Below are 20,943 nucleotides of genomic sequence, written 5' to 3'. Positions count from 1 at the left end.
GTATTGCACAAGTTGGAACACATGAGTGTGACTGGCTTTGTGCCACTCCAAACTATGTATTCGCTTGAGCACAATGGAGGTTGGCATATACTCACATGTCTTTGTGCACAACTTGTGTTTTCTCGTTTGTTCACTTTAAGATTTCATCAACAAAATGCATCCACGATCTACTTTGGGTTCTTTTCTTCAATACTTGTCTCCACAATCCTACATGCATAAAAGAACACAAATACACATGCATAAGCGATAAAATCTGAGAAAAGTAATGCTCTACGTAAGAAAAGAATACTTCATATCCCTAATACACAAGCACTTATCACAGTCATAGCATTGAGGAGGCCTTTGACAACCTTGCTTCGGAGAAGGATCCTTCAAGACGTTGAGTGACCCATCAAGGCCACCATCACGAATTCGTGGGGGTTTTTCTCTATGGTTTATATTACTTTCTATTGCATTATCCTTTGCTTTGTAACACACCCCTGGAGGGCTAAACCCTAGTAGGTATTTGGGAATGTGAATCCTAGGATCTTATCTTTTGTATCGACTTACTTTATGTTTTCTATTAGTTCTGAGTTTATTTCAATTTTAATCTCATTTTCTCATTGCTTTCATGTCATATTGATCTTTGTGATTGATTGTTGTTACATGATTTGTTGCCTTGGTAGAGAGAGGTCTCCATTAGGGTTAGAAATCCAAGATTAAAGAGGGTTGAGAGGGTAAGTCATGAGATAGCAGAGTGTCCCCTTTCCACTCCGATGAGTGCTTTCTATCTCCGTATTCCCTAAGCATTATGCAACCATATTTGGTGTGAGGCTTGAGACTGAGAGATTTCTCCGTTGGGACCTCTTAGGGAGTTAGGGATCTTCTACCTAAAAATAGGGTTAGATCTATTTTTAGGAATCGGTTGCACTCCTAGGTATCCCTAGAGCCTATTGCGGGTCATATGGGTTGTGAGGTGTTAAGATTGAGCGATTTCTTCACCGGGACCTTGTAGGTGACTAGTTTGGTATCCTGGAGGCAAAGACTGATTGTTCTCGGATTACCTCAACTCACCTAACTTAGTTTAGGAACATTTAGTAAGTCTTGCACTTCATGTTTAGATCTCAGGGGGAGCATTGCCTGAGTACCTGATGTGGTCTCCGCAAGTGCACAGGTCGCACATAAGTAGTAAAGTGATACCCCACGAGGGGGTGGGTTGTCGAACAATAGAGACTGGACATAAAGTACTAATTTATCTTCTGATGCTTAGTTAAAAAAAGATTGAAATAAGATCAAATTAAAAACTAACAATGAAGGAGTGAATGATCGTAGTGACAGGGGGATTAGGATTATGTTTTCAACAACAAAGTGCAATGCCCTGGGATGATTCCTATGAGTTATAGAATGCTGACTTGATTCTAAGGTTTTTATGTGTGCTCGAGAGTAATGTTGCATCTACGGTTCTCAATTACACCAAGGGTCTATTAAGATAACTAAATTACCAAAGCATCTGTGTAATTCAAACACATCAAGTTATGCAAACAAATCATTAAACACAAGGAACCAAAAACACTCCGTAAACATTGAAATCAAGTAGTTAAAGCATACAAAACAATATAGTTCACATCCTAGGGCACAGTAGATGGTTAGCCCGTCATGGATGGGTACAACAAGGAAATAATAGATGAATAACTAGAGAAAGAAGACTTGACTCCCTTCTCCTCAAGATAATTTTCCTTGCTAAGCTCCGTATGCTTAACCCCACTTCTCTTGTGCTTCTAACTTTTTCTTGATCCCCTTAGAAGGTGTGGTGAAGCCTGATCTTCACCCTCTTCAAAGTCCTCCTAGTGGAGAGTAGAATCCCCAAACAAAGATGAGAGCAAACCCTAGAAATCGGAGTTAAAAAGGGCTGTCTTTGAGCTCGACATGACCTAAGCATGATCGTGCTTAAACCGTGTTTCCACGGAATGGTTTTCAGTGAATCGGCCAAGTGTTTGCCTGTAATTTCTAGTGAGAGGAAGCGCCATCATACATGATCATGCTAGGAGCATCGAGTACGTGCTTCCCCTGTTGTGTAGAAAATAACTCAAGCCTTAGATTTCTAGGGGGAGCGACACGATCGTGCCCCAACCATGTTCACCCTGGTGACACTCCCCTACAGGCTTTTTCACTTAATCGGCATGAAGCTGGGTTATTTAGGGGGACAAAGCACAATTGTGCTTTGCTCGTGCTGAGCTTGAACACTTAGACATTTCTTCAATTTTCACTCGATTGGTAACTAGATTCACTCCAAATTGCTTGGAGCTCCGCAATTCCTACATCATTAACAAACATACCCAGAATAGCACCTAATGTATATAAAAATGTGCTAAAAGGCAAGCAAAAGCATGAATTGAGTGTAGGAAAACATGATATGAATTGCACTCATCAAATACCCCCACACTTGAATCATTGCTTGTCCTTAAGCAATCTCACATCCCTAAATGAAAGAAAAGATGAGTGAAACACCTCCGATCTTAGGAGAATTAGAATTTCTTAAACAAAGGGAGAAAGAAAAAGGGTTAGAAAACAATGAGAATGCTCAGTTAAACAACTACACTCTTATTCCAAAGAACTTGTGTGTGTGTGAACCCTAAATTGAGTGCAACAAAGTCTTAAGGAGTCAACCTAGTAACATTGAACCTCTAAATAACTATTCACAGTGGGTAGTAGCTTCATACATGACACACCCTTTGCGTGTGTACCGCAAGTGCACGGGTTGTTGAAGTAATAATTACCCTAGTGAGTGGGTACTCATATCCATAGGGAATAGTGATTGAAAATACAATAATTGCTATTTAACTATGATAAAGATGAGTTAAAGTGATGTGAATAATATCGATGTAAATAAAAATAAAGAAAATAAGAAAGAGACACAAGAGAATAATATTAGTGACAATCGATAGATAATGGGGCACCCGGACATTGCTCTCCCTAGGACTATTATTTCAAGTGCAAGACCAATCATTATGTCTCTTAAATGATGTTTAATGAGTCATAGAAATCCTATAACACATGGTCCTAAACCTAAGGTCAACCATGACTAACCCTACACTATGTCCAGACGGAAAGGAGCACTCGCGATGCCTCACACTGTGTGGGGTTGCTAGAAGCTCTGGGGACTCCAAGTGATAAACCCTATTCCCTAATATAGATCAACCCTTTGGTCAAGGTGAAAGACCCCTAGTTATAATTAAGCCTAGGACTAAGGATTATTTTAACACTTCACTCTGTTACTTGCGCAACTAAGCCCTAGCGGAGTTCCTCTCTTAGCACATCACTCTATTGCAATAGCAAATAACTCTTGGAATGCGGAAGTAGGATAAATCACAACGGAAGAAAAATGGGGCGTTCCGTTATCTCTTGACTCACCCTCTCGACCCTCTCCAATCTTGCTTTGTATAATCCTCATGGTGTGTCACTCATCCACAAAGATTACCAAGATGGATTCTCAACCCTAGTGTCACTCTATGGGAAAATCAATCCAATAGGCATTCAAGATTTGAACTCAATTAAAAGTATCAATTAAAGAAACATAATAAAAGGTCAATGAAATAAAATCATTCTAGGGTTTACAAGTCCAAGCACCCACTTGGGGTTTAGCTCTCCATGGAGCAAGATACAATCAATAGTAAAATCAAAATTAAAACATTCGATCCATAAGTAAAACCCCTTGTAGTCCGTATCGATGGTCTTGTGGAGTAGCCTTGTCTTCTCCAAACATTTCCCTCATCATGCTTAGGGCACACCTCGCTGAATCGATGCCAAAGAAAGCTCCGCTAATAACTATCTTATGAAGGAACGTGGTGTTGAAGGCCTTAGAACAACTCCAAAAACCTTGCCAAAGTCTCTTCATACCCTAGTCCCGAGTGCTTCCAAAGTTGGAGAAAAGATGGTAAAAAGATTTTTTAAAACTGCTGAAATCATGACTTAAATAAGGCTGGAATTAGGAATCCACACAGGGGTGTGGAATTTCCACACGGTCGTGTATATCTCCAGGAAATATGTTTTCTGCAATCTGTGAATAGTAACTACTATAGTCATTTACTATAGTAAACTGCTACAGTACTTTGCCAAAATGCTCCTGAATCCACATCTTTCATTGAGGCCTCATGAATGGGGACACATCTGTGCTGTAGATCATGTTGCGTCTTCAATAACAATCACATTGACGAAGGTCTTACTAGCCTTGCATATGTCAGAACATGGGCATGTGACTGCCTTTGTGTCCCTGCAAACCATGTATTTACTTGAGCAAAATGGAGGTTGGAACACATTCATGTGTCATTGAGCACAACTTGTGCCTTCGCGTTTATTCACTCCAAGATTTCATCAATAAGGTGCATCTACGATCTACTTTTGGCTCCTTTCTTCCACTATTATCTCCACAACCCTATATGCACAAAAAAACACAAATACACATATATGAGAGATAAAATCTGAGAAAAGTAATGCTCAATGTAAGAAAAGAATACTTTATATTACTAGTACACAAGCATTTATCAAACTCCCCCACACTTAAGCTTTTGCTTGTTCTCAAGCAAAATAAAACATTAAAGCACATAAGAAGGAAAATTGAAAGTGATTATCCTTAGGTTCACCACAAGCATGCAAGGGAAGCATTCTATAATTAAGTAAAAAAATTTCCACACCGAATAAGAGAAATTAATGCTCTAGCTAAAAACTTGAATAAAAAAGGACAACAAACCCGATATCGTGTAAGTGTGTGTAGACTCACTCAAGTTAACCCAACGTACACTCCTCAAAGTTCTGGGTACAAGGGACTTATTTATATACAAAAAGAAAGAAAAGAGACGGTAGTAGCTTCACACATCTTCTAAAGAAACCCTTTCTAAAGCGGCCGCTAAGGTGGCTTCACACTTTCGAGGTGGTAAGTCTTTCTACCAAGGTAGTAGCTTTCACTCATCCCATGAATCAAGAAACATTCAATGTTAAAAATTAAAACAAGAAACAACTAACTAGTCCCTTAAACGTCGAACTTGAGTTTTCACAAGGTTTAATGAGTGAGTAGTGCAACAAGTGTCAATCGGGCAAAAATTTCTAAAAATTCAAGTAAAAACTAGAGCATGAAAACATTCAATGTTAAAAATTCTCCTAAACTTAAGAATACAACTATTGCAACTAAGGTAAACCTCCATTGGCTACATGAGCATGTATAATGAAAGCATAAGTATAGAAAATGTGTAATGTGAACTCCCCCTACACTTAAGATGTACATTGGCCTCAATGTACGCATGCAAGTACAATAAAAAAAAGATAACAATCAAAAGCATGTGTGGAGATGAGCAATTGAAACAATACTCCCTTGAACTCCTAATGGTACGTTTGATGGAGCTATGTTCATTGAGAGTTGAGTTCCAATGGGCTGTGGAGTAGACACAGCCATGTGAATATCACATTGACCGTGTCCATAAATATTCCTCAAATTCCAGACTTACAAGACCATCTGCACGTATACACAAGGGATTTAAGTGAAGCTCAACAAAAGCAAAATAAACTCGAGTATATAAAGATATGAAAATGGAATACAACTTGAAACAATTGAAAATAAAATATAAGCTCAGAAGAAGGATACTTTCTGAGTAGTACAAGTCCAAAATACATGTAGAAATAAAAATATGAAAACATAAAAGAACTAACGTAAAGACCCCTCAAGCGTTAGTATCATTTACGGTTTCCTCTGCAACTGCTGAAGAAGTAGGTGGTGCTGGTGGAGATGTTGGTGCTACTAGAATTGGTGATGGTGGTGCTGGTGATGCCTGAGGGGTGTAAAGTCTCATCACTAAAGGTGAGGTCGCAACTCGCTTGACTAACTACTGTAAAATATCGAGACACGGGATCACCTTTGTGTGGTTCGCAACCTATATGGCGTGAGCCTCAGCGAGCTCTGCCTGTAATACCCCTACAACACTCTTGAGCATCTTAAATCGATCATAGGCTCGAGTCAGAGAGAAGATATACACCGGTGGTGGCTCCTGTGCTTTGGGAGGTGTCTCTGTCTCTATCGGCTCCTGCTACAGCTCCTGCACAGGCTGAGAACCATTGGCGGCATCTCCCTCGGTCCCGACTGGCTTTGGTGGGGGCATGTTCATCACATACACCCCATCTCTATATCTCCTGATAATACCCATTAGTTGCATAGTCTCCAAGCCGACGGGTGCTCTGACAATCGTCATGTCAGCCCCCTTGATCGCGCCTAGTAGACCCATCTCAGTGATGAGCTTGGTGATGTATGGGCCTGAGAAGATAACCCCCACTCTCGCATACTATAAATGATGTCTTAGATACTCTGCTAGGATATGTCCCAAGTAGAGTGGCACACTTTGAACCATCGAATAAAGGTACAATAGCTCCTGCCGACTAAGTACACTGGTGCTATCACCACGTCTGTTTACCGACCTACTCAAAACAGCTTGAAGATAACAATATGCAGGTCGAGAAAGACACGTGGCTTTGGACACCACTGGCTCATACTGTTCCTGGCCACATAAAGCTCTATATGTGTGTTGAGGAGTCATACTTCCCAGATAACCGGTCGATAATTGCTCATACTCCTCAGTGCAAATGTAGGCTTTGTCGTATAAACCTAGTCAGACTAAAAACTGCGTGACGCTCATGCTGTGGTACGGACTGAGCGCATGGAACTGGATAGTGTCTATAGTGTTGAAGCTGCTGTATGATCGGTCAAACTCAAATGATGCTAATTCCTCAAGCATCAACATGCAGTTAGCAGGATCTCTGATCGACAATAAGTGCCTCCAGCTACCCACAGACAATAGCTCCTCGACCTCATCTACCATGTCATCTACTAGCTGAACCTCCCTAAGCGCACTCAAGTCCAGGAATCGTGTCTGACCAAACTTAAGCTTTGAAAGTAGCTCAAACCAAGCCTGGTGCTCAGGGATGGCAAATTCCATATGCTCTGGCTCAGAGGAGTGCTCTCTAAGATGTTTATCGGCAGCTTTCTTTGTTTTATTAGCCATATCTGCAAGAATTAAAAAAGAATAGATCAAATAAGTTCAAGAAATCAATACTGCAAAAATCCACACGGCTATGTGAAAATTACACATGCCCGTATGGATCGACGGGGCATGAAAGTCGCACGGCCACTAAGCTAAAATCACAAAAATACAAGAAAATATCACTTCAAAACCACTCTAATGCATGCACCGACCATTTAAACATGGAAATGAAGCAACATTCACCAGTTTAACAAAATTAAATCAAGATTGGCGAAAGAAAAAGAGAATGAGGGCTTACCGATGAAATAGAGATGAAAATATTTGAATGCGGCCTGAAAATACACTAGACCTCTATAAATAGATAGTAAGGGGTCGGGGAAGTGAGGAGAAGCGTCGTTCGAGTGTTTGGGAGTTAAAGAACGAAGGAGCGTGAGTAGGTTATAAAGAGAAATCACGGCCTTTGAAGTTCTGTACATCCACACGAGCGTGTGGAAATTACCCATGCCCGTGTGACTCCCACATGACTGCTCACATGGGAAGACACATGCCCCTGTGTGCTCTAGGGATAGCCTTTGGCTATCTCTGAATGCATCCACACAGGCGTGTGGAAATTCCCCACGTTTGTGTGCCCGACCCACAGGAGCACCCATATGCCTCTGTGGTTTCTCTGTCCACCCGAAAAATTTGGCTAAGTGTTCCACACGCCCCCTGTGGAAATTCCATATTGGCGTGTGGATACTCACAGGGGTACTCATAGGGGCACTCACATGCCCCTGTGTCTTTTTGGCATGGAGAAGAACTCTCTGATTGATAAGTGCTTGAGTAGACATATTTTTATATATGTTTTATATGCATTAAGCATCATTTTTACCATGGTTTATGTATCATATTGTGTATTTGGTGTTCTTTTGTACAATTAGGTTGTGAATGCCTTGAAGAATCAAAAGGAAGCAAATATAGGCTATAAAGGCACAATGTTGAGAGTTCTTGTGCAATTCAAAGGCCAAGACATGAGAGGAGTTCATGAATGTGAAGATGTGTGCCAACTTTCAAGAAGATTGAAGTCAATTCACTAGGTGGAAGGGCATAAAGGCAGTCACATCTTTATGTTCCTTCTCTTTGTAAAGATTTCAAGATCTCTTGAAGACACTTTGATGAAGAAAAGTCTTATAGCCTACAACATGATCGTGTGCCTGATTATGTGGCCTCGAGAGGAGAATGTTTGGATCGTGTATATGAAAAGTATTGTAGTAAAGTACTGTAGCAATTTTATTATAGCAGTACTGTAGCAAAATTACTGTCCATGCGCCCTTGTGGAAATTCCTGCAGCCCACACGGGCGCATGAAAAATTCACATGGGCGCGTGGGGGCATGTGACAGGCACTTTCTAAGGCCTATAAATAGCTGTTTTGCCCTATTCTTTCTCATCTTTTTGTGCAGCTCTTGAGGGGTGAGACGGTTAGGGTTGGAGAGGAGGTCTTTGCCGATTTGGAGGGTGTTCTTCACCACCTTTGATAGTTTCCTTCGCCGTCATAGCACTTGGGAAGCCACCGATGACCTAGCTTCAGAGAGGAATCCTTCAAGACATTGAACTACCCACCAAGGCCAATTATCACGAATTCAAGGGGGTTTTCTTTATGGTTTTTGTTGCTTTTCATTGTATTAATCATTGTCTTATAACTTGCCCACGGAGGGCTAAACTCTAATAGGTACTTGGGCATGTGAACCCTAGGATCTATTCATTTGTATTGATTTGCTTTATGTTTCTAGTTAATCTGAGTTGATTTGAGTTTTAACCTTATGATTCCATTGCTTGCATGTGTTATTGATCTTTGTGATTGATCTACATTACATGATTTGTTACTTTGATGTGAGAGGTCTCCATTAGAGTTAGAACTTGAAGGTTAAAGAGGGTTGAGAGGGTTAGTTATGAGATAGTGGAGCGCCTCTTTTCCCTTCCGATTAAGTGTTTTCTATCTCTGTATTCCCTAGACTCTATGCAACAATATTTGGTGTGATCCGTGAGATTGAGAGATTTCTCCGCTGGGACCTTGTATGGAATTAGGTATCCTTTGCTGGGAATTAGGGTTGGATCTATCTTTAGGAATCAGTTTCACTCTTAGGTATCCCTAGAGCTTATTACAGTCATATGGGGTGTGAGGTGTTGAGATTGAGCGATTTCTCCATCGGGACCTTGTAGGGGACTAAGACCGGTTGCTTGGAAATGAGGACCGGTTGTTCTTAGATTACCTCGACTCATTAGACTCGGTTGAGATGCATTTGGCGAATCTTGACATTCATGTTAGATCCTAGGGGAGCATTGTCTGGGTACCTCATCTTTATTGAGTGAGATTCTCCCTCCATTTTACCCTTGCATATTCATCTCCGGTATTCATCTCTTCGCACATTAGATCACTACATTATCCCACTTATCATTAGGCTAGATAGCAGAGAAGAAGTTAGTACTAGTAGCCCTGTTTCCTATGGATTCGACTACCCAACTCACCGGGTATTTTATTACTTTGACACCTGTGCGCTTAGGTTTACACACGCATATTCGGACGTGTCAGAAATTCATATGGGCATGTGAAAATTACCCATGTCCGTGTGTAGTTCACAGGGTCATCCACAGGGGCATACACACTCCCCTCTGTTTTCTCAGGATGCTGTCTGAGACGCTGCAGAAAAAACACGCCCGAGTGGAAATTAGCCACAGGTGTGTGACCGTCACAAGATCATTCACAGGGGCAGGCACACCCCTATGTCCTCTCCAAATGAGCTCTGAATGATAAGACACGCCCGTGTGAAAATTCCACACAGCCGTGTGTTTTCCCTAGATGACTTAGAAAAATTCATAGGCTCTGCAAAAAATTTCTGCACACTTACACACACTGAGAGCCTACCCATAATGTGAAAAACTAACTAGAGAAACATGGAAAACATGGTCAAATGACCTAGAAACTTCACCAACCACATTTAAGCATACAAAATACCAATAATCCATGAGAAAAGCATAGCAACAATGTGAAAGATTAGGACATCAACACTAAAGCTTTTATTGATGCAAGTACTAAACTAAAACCTAGAAAAATAGTAAAAGCTTGGGTTGCCTGCCAAGAAGAACTTGTTTAATGTCACTAAGCTTGATGCACCTCAACTTATCTCACGAGGGCTCATAATTGAAGATTTTCCTCTTACAGATAACCACAAAGCATGATGAACAAAACCTTTTCAAGGTAGAGGGGGAGTTATCGAGCTTGTTACCACATAAGGGTTCATCACACTTACTCCATGCTTGCACATCCCTATTAGCCTTGGGGTGCTTTTTGTAACGTCTCCTTGCTCACTTCATCTTTTGGATCATCCTCTTAATGATCCCTGGGGTAAGTTGCATCTTGTCCTCTAGACCAAGTGATAAGACTTCTTCGTTCTCCACTTCTTGATCTAGAACCCCTTCATATGGGCCCGGACACATCACTTCCTGCATGTATTCATCAATTAACTCATCAGTAATGTCAAGAAAGTAAAGAGTATCATCAAAATAAAGAGAATGTCGTATGACTTTTGCAAGGCGGTATATCAACTTGTCATCACCAACTCATAAAGTCAATTCCCCACCATCCATGTCAATAAGAGCCTTGGAAGTGCGTAAGAACGACCTCCAAAATATCAGCGGAACATCAACATCCTCATCAACATCCAACACTACAAAGTCTACAAAAAATATGTACTTATCAACTTTCACAAGTATGTCTTCAATGATACCGCTCGGATGCCTAAGTCTTCGATCTGCCAATTGAAGTGTCTCCGAGTGGGCCTAGGCTCTCCTAATCCTAGTTTCCGAAAGTAAGTATAAGGCATGACATTGATGCTAGGCCCTGAATCCACCAATGTGTTTTCTTCACCCAAATTACCAATGTTGCATGGAATGATTAAGCTTCCGGCGTCTTTCTTCTAGTTTGGCATATTCTTTTGCAACATTGCCTAACATGAAGTATCTAAAATCACAGATGTATTCTCTTCCAACTTCCTCTTGTTAGTCAAGAGATCTTTGAGAAACTTTGCAAATGTGGTATTTGAGACAACACCTCTACAAATGGAATGTTGATATGCAAGTGCATGAATAGACCTATGAACTTCTTATATTGCTCATCATTTTAGTTATTCTTCCACCTTGAAGGGTAAGGGATCTTGGCTTTTAACGTGGGGGGTGTCACTTCCTACTCTTTTGCTATTTCCTCAACCTCCACGACCTCGGGTGCTTCAACATTGGTCTTCTCACTCGGGAGCCTACCCTCAACTTCATGACCACTTCTCAAAGTGATCACCTTCACATGTTCTCTTGGGTTGGTTTCTGTGTTACTTGGCAAACTCCCATGAGGTCTTTCTGAGAGTGACTTGGCAATTTGGCCCACTTGGTTCTCCAAGTTATGCAATGACATGGTGTGGTTGCAAAGTGTTGCCACAACTAATTGAAACCTTGTATCTGATGATTGAATAAACTTGGTCAAAGCCTTCTCCAAATCGGTCATCCAGTTTTCCAATGTTGAAACTCGATTCTACATGTTCGGGGCTTGTTGTTGTTGGAAAACCGGTGGTGCCATGGTCTTCTATTGCACTTGTTAGTCCAAGGAAGGTTAGGATGGCTCCTCCACCCTGGATTGCATTTATTGCTACATGGATTTGCTTGACCTCTCATTACATTATCCATAAAGTCAACCTATTCCACTGAGGATGTACCACCAATAGAAATCGGGCAATTAGATGAAGCATGTCCTCCCCTACACCCAGTGTAACTCATCAAGGCTGCCACCCTAAGAGAAGTTAGAGTGTCTAACTTCTTGCTTAATGACTCAACTTGTGCCGCCAATGAGGTAACTACATCAATCTCATAAAGTCCGGCTACCTTTTTTCTATCCCTTGTGTTCCACTGATAACTATTCATAGCCTTTTCTTTGATGAGATGTCAGGCTTCTTCAGGGGTCTTGCTCTATAATGTACCTCCTGCTGTAGCATCAAGTAACTGCTTTGTACTTGGGTTCAACCCACTATAGAAAGTATGAATGATCATCCACTCGGGAAACCCATGTTGAGGACATTTCCACAAGAGCTCCTTGAACCTATCCCATGTCTCAAAAAGAGACTCCAATTCCATTTGCAAGAAAGAGGAAATTTCATTCCTAAGCTTCGTTGATTTTCTTGGAGAGAAGTATCGGGCAAGAAAAGCTTCTACCATCTCATCCGAAGTAGTGATCGATGCTCTAGGTAATGAATGTAGCTATTTCTTCGCTCTCCGTTTCAAGGAAAATGGGAAGGCCCTCAACTTGATAGCATCATCCATAACACCATTAATCTTGAACATGTCGCACACTTCCAAGAAGTTTTCTATGTAATTGTTTAGATCCTCATCGGCCAAACCATTAAACTGTGCCGACTGCCATAACATATGGATAAAGCCTGGCTTGAGCTAAAAATTTTTAGCCGTAATCGGTGGCTACAAAATACTAGACTGCGTGCCAAGAACTGCGGGTTTGGCATAATTTGAAGTGTGTCCTCTACTGCTCATTCAGTTCTGGCATATTATCAGACCTTTCACCTTCTATCCCAGCTTGATTAGACTATTCTTATATAGGTTCTTTTCCCCTTCTATGAATTTTTCGTCCAATGTCCTGATCTCCTTCAACCAATGTCGAAGGGTTTCCTTGGGTCATAACTTGGAGCTGCAACCAAAGAAAGGAAAGCAAATAAGAGCAATGGAAGATAAGAAAGTGTGAAATAGAACAAGTGATGAATAGCTAAAATTGCAAAGTGTAAAGTGTTTCTAAAACGGCTACTCCTCGGTAACAGTGCCAAAAACTTGACACACCCCTTGCATGTGTACCGCAAGTGCACGGGTTGTCGAAGTAATAATTACACTGGGGAGTGGGTAGTCGTATCCACAAGGAATAGTGATTGAAACCACAAGAATTGCTATTTAACTATGATAAAGATGAGTTAAAGTGGTGTGAATAATATCAATGCAAATAAAAATAAAGAAAATAAGAAAGTGATGCAAAATAAAATGGGGCACCCGGACATTGCTCTCCCTAGGACTATTGTTTCAAGTGCAAGACTAATCATTATGTCTCTTAATTGATGTTTAATTAGTCACAGAAATCCTATAACACACGGTCCCAAACCTAAGTTCAACTGTAACTAACCCCCGACAGAAAGGAGTCCTCTCTTAGCACTTCACTCTATTACAACTGTAAAGAACTCTTGGAATGTGGAGGTAGGATAAATCACAATGGAAAGGAAAGGAGAGGTTCCACTACCTCTCAAATCACCTACTTGACCCTCTCCAATCTTGCTTTGTCTAACCCTCATGGTGTGTCACTCATCCACAAAGATTACCAAGATGGATTCTCAACCTTAGTGTCACTTGAAAGAAAATCAACCCAACAAGCATTCAAGATTGGAACTCAATTAAAAACATCAATTAAAGAAACATAATAAAAGGTCAATGAAACAAAATCATCCTAGGGTTTACAAGTCCAAGCACCCACTAGGGGTTTAGCTCTGCATGGAACAAGATACAATCAATATTGAATTTGAAAGTAAAAAAAATGTGATCCATAAGTAAAATCCCTTGTAGTCCATATTGAAGGTCTTATGGAGTAGCCTCGTCTTCTACGAAGGTTCCCTCGTCAAGCCTAGGGCACACCTCACCGAATCGATGCCGACAAAAGCTCACCTAATAACTATCTTCCAAAGGAATGCGGTGTTAAAAGCCGTAGAAGCACTCCAAAAACCTTGCCAAAGCCTCTCCAAACCCTAGCCATGAGCGCCTCCAAAGTTGAGGTAAAGATGGGAAAAAGATTTTGTTAAACGACTGAAATCACGACTTAAATAGGGTTAGAATCTGGCATCCACACACCCGTGTGAATCTCCAGGAAATGTGCTTTCTGCTATTTGTGAACAGTAACTACTACAGTGATTTGCTACAGTACTTCACCAAAAATTCTCCTAAATCCACACTTTTCATCGAGCCACATGAATGGGCACACATCCATGCGGTAGATCACGTTGCGTCTTCAATAACAATCACATTGACAAAGATCTTGCTAGCCTTGCACAAGTCGGAACACGTGCATATGATTACCTTTATGCCCTTCTAAACCATGTATTTGCTTGAGCAAAATGGAGGTTGGCACACATTCACGTGTTTTTGAGCACAACTCGTGTCTTCGCATTTGTTCACTCCAAGATTTCATCAACAAGGTGTATCCATGATCTACTTTTGGCTCCTTTCTTCCACTATTATCTCCACAACCCTATATGCACAAAAGAACACAAATACACACATATGAGTGATAAAATCTGAGAAAAGTAATGTTCAATGTAAGAAAAGAATACTTAATATTACTAGTACACAAGCACTTATCAATACACCCCGGAGGTAGCCTTCTCTCCCGGTAGGTCATCAAATGTACACTTGTAATGCCCAAAATTTGACAACTCAAGAGTAGCTTTTACTCTTCTAGGGTGATAGCTCTTTCTACCATCTTTTTACAAAATATTTACACCTAACTAGTAGGGCATCCCACAGGGGATCTAACTTTCCAAGTTTTTTTTTTCTTTCTTTTAAACCAAGCCAACAGGGTTTCGTCCTAGGGACATGTGGTTCCATAATTAGGGTTGAGTGATGAACTTGAATATTCAATGTAAGAGTGAGTTTACACTATGGATCCCAATAAATCATTCATACCTATGTGTCCCCCTAAGCTTAAGAAGTTCTAAGTGTAAACAATCATAGATCATCATTGGTTAAAGACTCATCTCTAGAAAACCAAGATGCAACCATCCCCTACACTTGAATGCTACATTATCCTCAATGTAAAAATGATTGCCACAAAAAACAAAATTGAGACAATAAAAGCTAGAGGGTGTTGAAGGAACTTTACAAAACACGGAGAGTGATGTTGCCACTCTCAATTTGTGTGCTACTCAACTCCAAGAATCTACACAATCTTTGAAAGTAGAAAAAGACACAAGTAAAACTCCAGAAACATGATAATATAGGGTAATAAAAATTGAGAAAGGCAACAACTATGGCAAAATAAAGATAAAAAAACCAAAATGTAGTAGGGGATTATCCTTGCTAACTGAGTACAAGACTAATGACAAAAAGATATAAATAAAACACAAGAAAACAAGTCCAACAAAAGGAGTAATGATGTGGCCCTCAAGTAGGATTACTCCCCGAATGCTCCTCATTTCCAGTAGCAGCTGCAGAACCAGATGAAAGATGATCTACAAGATGTTGAAGGCTTATCCCTAAGCAACAAATGCCAGGCTGCTCAACCTATAGCACCAAATCTTCTTCCAGGGGGATGTCGGGAGCTACGGGATGCTGCAGGGTGGCTATGCCCATCTTCTGCAAATTGTGGAGAGTGAAGGGACTCTAGGCCCCCACCAGAGTTATGCGGGTCACGCAACCCAAGGGACCTATGCCCTAAATAAGGCGGGTGACGAATGGGCCCGCGAAAATTATGTGCTTGACAAATGGGCCTTCAAAGAAGTGGCGATGACAAACCGCATGAGGAAGGGAACGTGTATCTACATGCTCATTAAGTAATGAAATTCCATTAACGATACGTAGCTAGTGGAGTAACTCCATCCAGTAAGGGTGCCACTCAGTAAAGCATGGACAAAGCAAAGTGCGTGTGACTTAAGCACTGTAGCTGTGGTGGTACTTGGGTAAAAAGGGCAATTATAATCACTCAAATGCCCCAATGAGTGTTTAGAGGTTCCTAGGTGGGTAATAATAAGGCAATTCTGGTACTCCAAAGTAAGAGTGAAATCGTGAGCATATAAGCCAAGAGCTAGGGCAAAGTCCGTATAGCTTAATTGGTGCACTTGACTCCCAAGTGTGAAAGAAATGGCACGTGCCTTGTCCCACCGATTGTCGCATGGGAGTTGCTTAAGATTGGAGAGGAACTCAAGAGTTAGACACATTGTGTGCCATGTCAAGAACCAACATGAAGTAGTCACTTAACATCGGTGCGCAAGCCACATTGTTGTAATGCCTCCAAATAAATTATGCACCACGTCCCAAATTCATTATGTGACAGGTATGTATAACATTATTGATGAGTTTGGGAAATCGGAATGGGTTGTCTCAAAATTCTCGTGACCCTGATGGCTTGTTATTCTTTGGCATAACCTGCAAAAAGGGAAAAAGGCGGGATCAATAATGCGAGGAAATGGAAAAATAGGGTGGGCACTATTGTGCAAGGAGAATGCTGACCGTGCTCAACCAGTAAAATCAAAGGAAAGAATGTCCAAAAAAACATGATCGTGCTCCACAAAATTTCCAAACATTCTTAGAGCCATCATCACCCCAGCTGGTGCGACGGGCTCAGTGAGTAATACAAAAGCACAAGAGTAGATGGGAAGAGAACTGAATGCAAAAGCCAACATGTCAAATGCTCAAAAACCCTCCCAAATACAAGGTAAGAATCAATGCACTCACCGTAGTTGCATGAGAATAAAGAGAAGAAGAAGAGGAGGAGGAGAGGAGTTGATTGAGATCGACAGGGAAAGTTGGTAAGGGGTGTTAAGAAAGGTCTGGGTTTTAAAGGACAAGGAAGGAAGAAGAACGGGCGGGCTGGAGACGGGAAGCATGACCGACAAGGCGTGCTTCCCTAGACAGAATGGGAGGAAAATGAACAGATGCTGAGGAAGCATGTACGTGCGCTCAGCACGAGTCTCCCCTGAATATCTCAGGCAAAAGGCAACCTAGGAGGGAAGGAGTACGATTGTGTTAGGATTATGTTGATCACGCCAAGCCCCTTGGCATGCTCATGCTCATCCTGTGCTTGCCTTGAAAGCTTTAAAAACTAGAACCAGTGAAAATCTGCAGGACAAGCAGGGGTGCGCTCTGCTCATGCTTGTCCTAAACCATTCCAAGGCTAGGGTTCTCCTTCTCAAAATTAAATGAACGCAACACACAAGATCAATCAGTAAAAACCCAACTAAAAAAAAAACATAAAAACACACTTAGAGTTCCACAATAAAACAAACCACAGTGAAGACGTTGACAAAGAAAATTGAACAAAAAGAAGAACGACAACAAAATAAAAGAAGACACGAATAACCAAAACCAAAACAACTACTTGGGTTGCCTCCTAAGAAGTACTTCTTTAACGTCACTAGCTTGATGTACTTGCCTAGCCGGGTAGTTCATGTAATAATAAAGCACCACAGCATGATGATTGAAGGATTTCCTCTCAGATGGCATAGTGTTTCAGCCTGTGACCATTGACCTTGAATGTTCCCTTCATGGGATGGGAAATTTCAACTATTCTATGGGGAACACCTAAGTGACTGTGTAGAGACCTGACTAACAAGATTTGAGTTTTCCAGGGAAAAGCTTTAACCTCTAGTTGAAAAGAAGAACTTGCTTCCTAACATGAATTTGCCTCTCCTTCCTGAGGTGGACATCATGGATTCTTCTCAATTTTTCCTCATACAAGAGTGCATTTTCATATGTGTTCAGCCTATGTTCCTCAAGTTCATTCCACTGACACTTCCTTTTTCTCTGTGCATCCTTTTTATCCAAATTCAGTAACTTGATTACCCAATATGCTTGATGCTCAAGCTCTACAGGCAGATGGCATGCCTTCCTATAGACCAGACGATCTAGGGTATATCCAGTTGATGTTTTATATGCTGTTCGGTAAGCCTCGAGAGCATCATCAAATCGTTCCACCCAATCACTCCGGTTATGATGAACTGTTTTCTCAAGAATGCGCTTTAGCTCCCAGTAGGTCACTTAAACTTGACTGCTGGTTTGAGGGTGATAAGCAGTGGCAACATGATGTTTCACACCATATTTCTTCATTACTTTTTCAAATTAAATGTTACAAAAATAGGTGCCTCTGTCACTGATATTTGCTTTCGTAGTGCAAAAACGAGAAAATAACCTTTTCAAGAAATAGACGACTATCCCTGCATCATTGGTGGGAAGAGCCTAAGCTTCGACCCATTTAGACACATAATCCACTGCAACCAAAACAAATCTGTTCCCATTACAATTCAGGAAAGGACCCATGAAATCAATGCCCCAAACATTAAACAACTTCACATTGCTGAATAGGAGTTTGTTTCATTTCATCAAGTTTAGACAAGTTCCCACTTTGTTAAAATTGGTCACATGTTGCCACAAACCTCAGAGCTTTATTGAGGAGTGAAGGTTAAAAGAACCTTGCATCTAAGACCTTTCCTTCAATGCGATTGGCATTATTCCATAATGACATTGTTATAAGATCTTCCATCCCTCAACATGCGAGACACAACGTCGCACAACCAAATCTGCACAGAGCTTGTATAAGAATGGGTCCTTCCTGAAGTAATGTTTAACATGAAATTGGAATTTCTTCCACTGTTGATAGGAAAATTGTGAAGGGATAATTTGTCCCACCAAGTAATTCACAAAGTCGGCAAACCGGGGACACTCGCTTTCTTAGGTAGATCCTTTCTGGACCCAACAAAAGTGTTCTTCTGGAAAAGCATCATTTATCATTCGGGGTCATCTACTATCTTCTTTAGTGTGCACCAAGCTTGACAAATGATCAGTCACTACATTTTATGATTATTTCATATCTTAAATTTTAAGATTAAACTCTTGCAGGAGAAAAATCCATCTAATCGGTATTGGTTTGGCATCTATCTTTGAGAGGAGGTATCTGATTATGGCATGATTTGTGTACACAATGACCTTTGAGAGAACCAGGTAAGGTCTGAATTTTTCTAAGGCATAAACAATCACTAAAAGTTTTTTCTCTATTATGTTGTAATTCCCTTGGGCTGGATTTAATGTTTTGCTTGCATAGTACATAGGTTGGAATTGTTTATCATGTCTTTACTGGGTCCAGAAAGGATCTACCCAAGATTACAAGTGTCCCTAGTTTGCCGACTTTGCAAATTAATTGGTGGGACAAATTATCCCTTCAAAGTTTTTCGATCAGCAGTGGAAGAAATTCCTATTTGATGTTAAACATTACTTCTAGGATGACCCATTCTTATACAAGCTCTGTGCAGATTTGGTTGTGCGCCTTTGTGTCTCGCATGTTGACGGATGGAAGATCTTAGAACACTATCACTCTAGAATAGTGGGGGGTCATTTTAGTGCCAATCGCACTAAAGAAAAGGTGTTCGAAGCAAGGTTCTTTTGGCCTTCACTCTTCAATAACACTCGGAGATTTGTGGCAACATGTGACCAATGCCAACAAAGTGGGAACTTGTCTAAAATCGATGAAATGAAACAAACTCCTATTCAACAATATGATGTTTTTGATGTTTGGGGCATTGATTTCATGGGTCCTTTCCCGAACTCTAATGGGAACAGATTTATTATGGTTGCAGTGGATTATGTGTCTAAATAAGTTGAAGCTCAGGCTCTTCCCACCAATGATGCACGGGTGGTTGTCAAGTTCTTCGAAAGGTTATTTTCTCGTTTTGGCACTATGAGAGCAATTATCAGTGACAGAGGCACCCATTTTTGTAACATTCAATTTGTAAAAGTAATGAAGAAATATGGCATGACAAATCATGTTGCCACTACTTATCATCCTCAAATACGCGGCCAAGTTGAAGTTACCAACCAGGAGCTAAAGCGCATTCTTGAGACAAAGTTCATCATAATCGGCTTGATTGGTTGGAACGTTTGGATGATTCTCTCTAGGATTACTGAATAGCATATAACACATAAACTAAACATACCCTAGATCGTCTTGTCTACGGGAAAGCATGCCACCTTCCTGTAGAGCTTGAGCATCAAGCATATTGGGCAATCAAGTTACTGAATTTGTATACAAAGGATACATAGAGAAAACGAAGTATTAGTTGAATAAACTTGAGGAACTTAGGCTGAACACATATGAAAATGCACTCTTGTATATGGAAAAAGTGAGAAGAATCCATGATGTCCACCTCAGCAAGGAGAAGCAATTTCAGGTTGGGGAGCAAGTTCTTCTTTTCAACCAGAGGTTGAAGCTTTTCCTTGAAAACACAAATCTTGTTGGTCACGTCTCTATACAGTCACTCAGGCATTCCCCCATAGAGCAGCTGAAATTTCCCATCCCACGAAGGGAACATTCAAGGTCAATGGTCACAGGCTGAAACATTATGCCATCCTAGAGGAAATAATTCAACAACCCGGCTAGGCAGTTACGTCGAGCTAGTGACGTTAAACAAGCACTTCTTGCGAGGTAACCCAAGTCATTATTTTGGTTTTGGTTATTGGTGTCTTCTTTTGTTTTGTTGTCGTTCTTCTTTTTGTTTGATTTTCTTTGTCACTATCTTGGCTGCGGTTTGTTTTATTGTGGAACTCTACATGTGTTTTTGTATTTTTTTTTTTTTGAGTTGGGTTTTTACTGATTAATCTTATGTGTTGCATTCATTTGATTTTGAGAAGGAGAACCCTAGCCCTAGAATGGTTCAGGACAAGCACGAGCAGAGAGCATCCCTGCTTGTCCTACTGATTAGCACATTTAGCATAATCCTAATATAATCGTGCTCCTTTCCTCCTTTGTTCCAGCCTTTTGCCTGAGATATTTAGGGGAAGACTTGTGTTGAGCGCACGAGCATGCTTCCTCAGTGTCTATTCATTTTTTCAACCTTTCTGTCTCAGGAAGCACACCTTGCTGGTCACACATCCTGTCTCTAGCCCGCCCATTCATCTTCCTTCTTTATCCTTTATAACCCCGACCTTTCTTCACACCCTTCACTAACTTTCCCTGCCGATCTCCCTCAACCCCTCTGCTCTTCCTCTTTTGCTTCTATTTATTCTCACGCAACTACAGTAAGCCCATTGATTCTTACCTTGTTGTTGGGAGGGTTTTCGAGCATTTGACTTGTTGGGTTTGGCGTTCAGTTCTTTTCCTATCTACTCTTGTGC

At 40.9% G+C, this 20,943-nt stretch overlaps 1 non-coding gene across 1 annotated transcript; it reads left to right on the top strand.

Annotated features, from left to right (window-relative positions):
* Positions 1-12,082: 12,082 nt before the first annotated feature.
* LOC120272748 lies at positions 12,083-12,189 on the top strand. Its single transcript, XR_005540287.1, has one exon. It is a non-coding gene; the product is annotated as a small nucleolar RNA R71 (small nucleolar RNA).
* Positions 12,190-20,943: the final 8,754 nt, after the last annotated feature.

This window comes from Dioscorea cayenensis, chromosome 11 (genome assembly GCF_009730915.1).
Source record: "Dioscorea cayenensis subsp. rotundata cultivar TDr96_F1 chromosome 11, TDr96_F1_v2_PseudoChromosome.rev07_lg8_w22 25.fasta, whole genome shotgun sequence".
NCBI lineage: Eukaryota > Viridiplantae > Streptophyta > Magnoliopsida > Dioscoreales > Dioscoreaceae > Dioscorea > Dioscorea cayenensis.
This window is presented reverse-complemented; position numbering and strand designations above follow the sequence as displayed.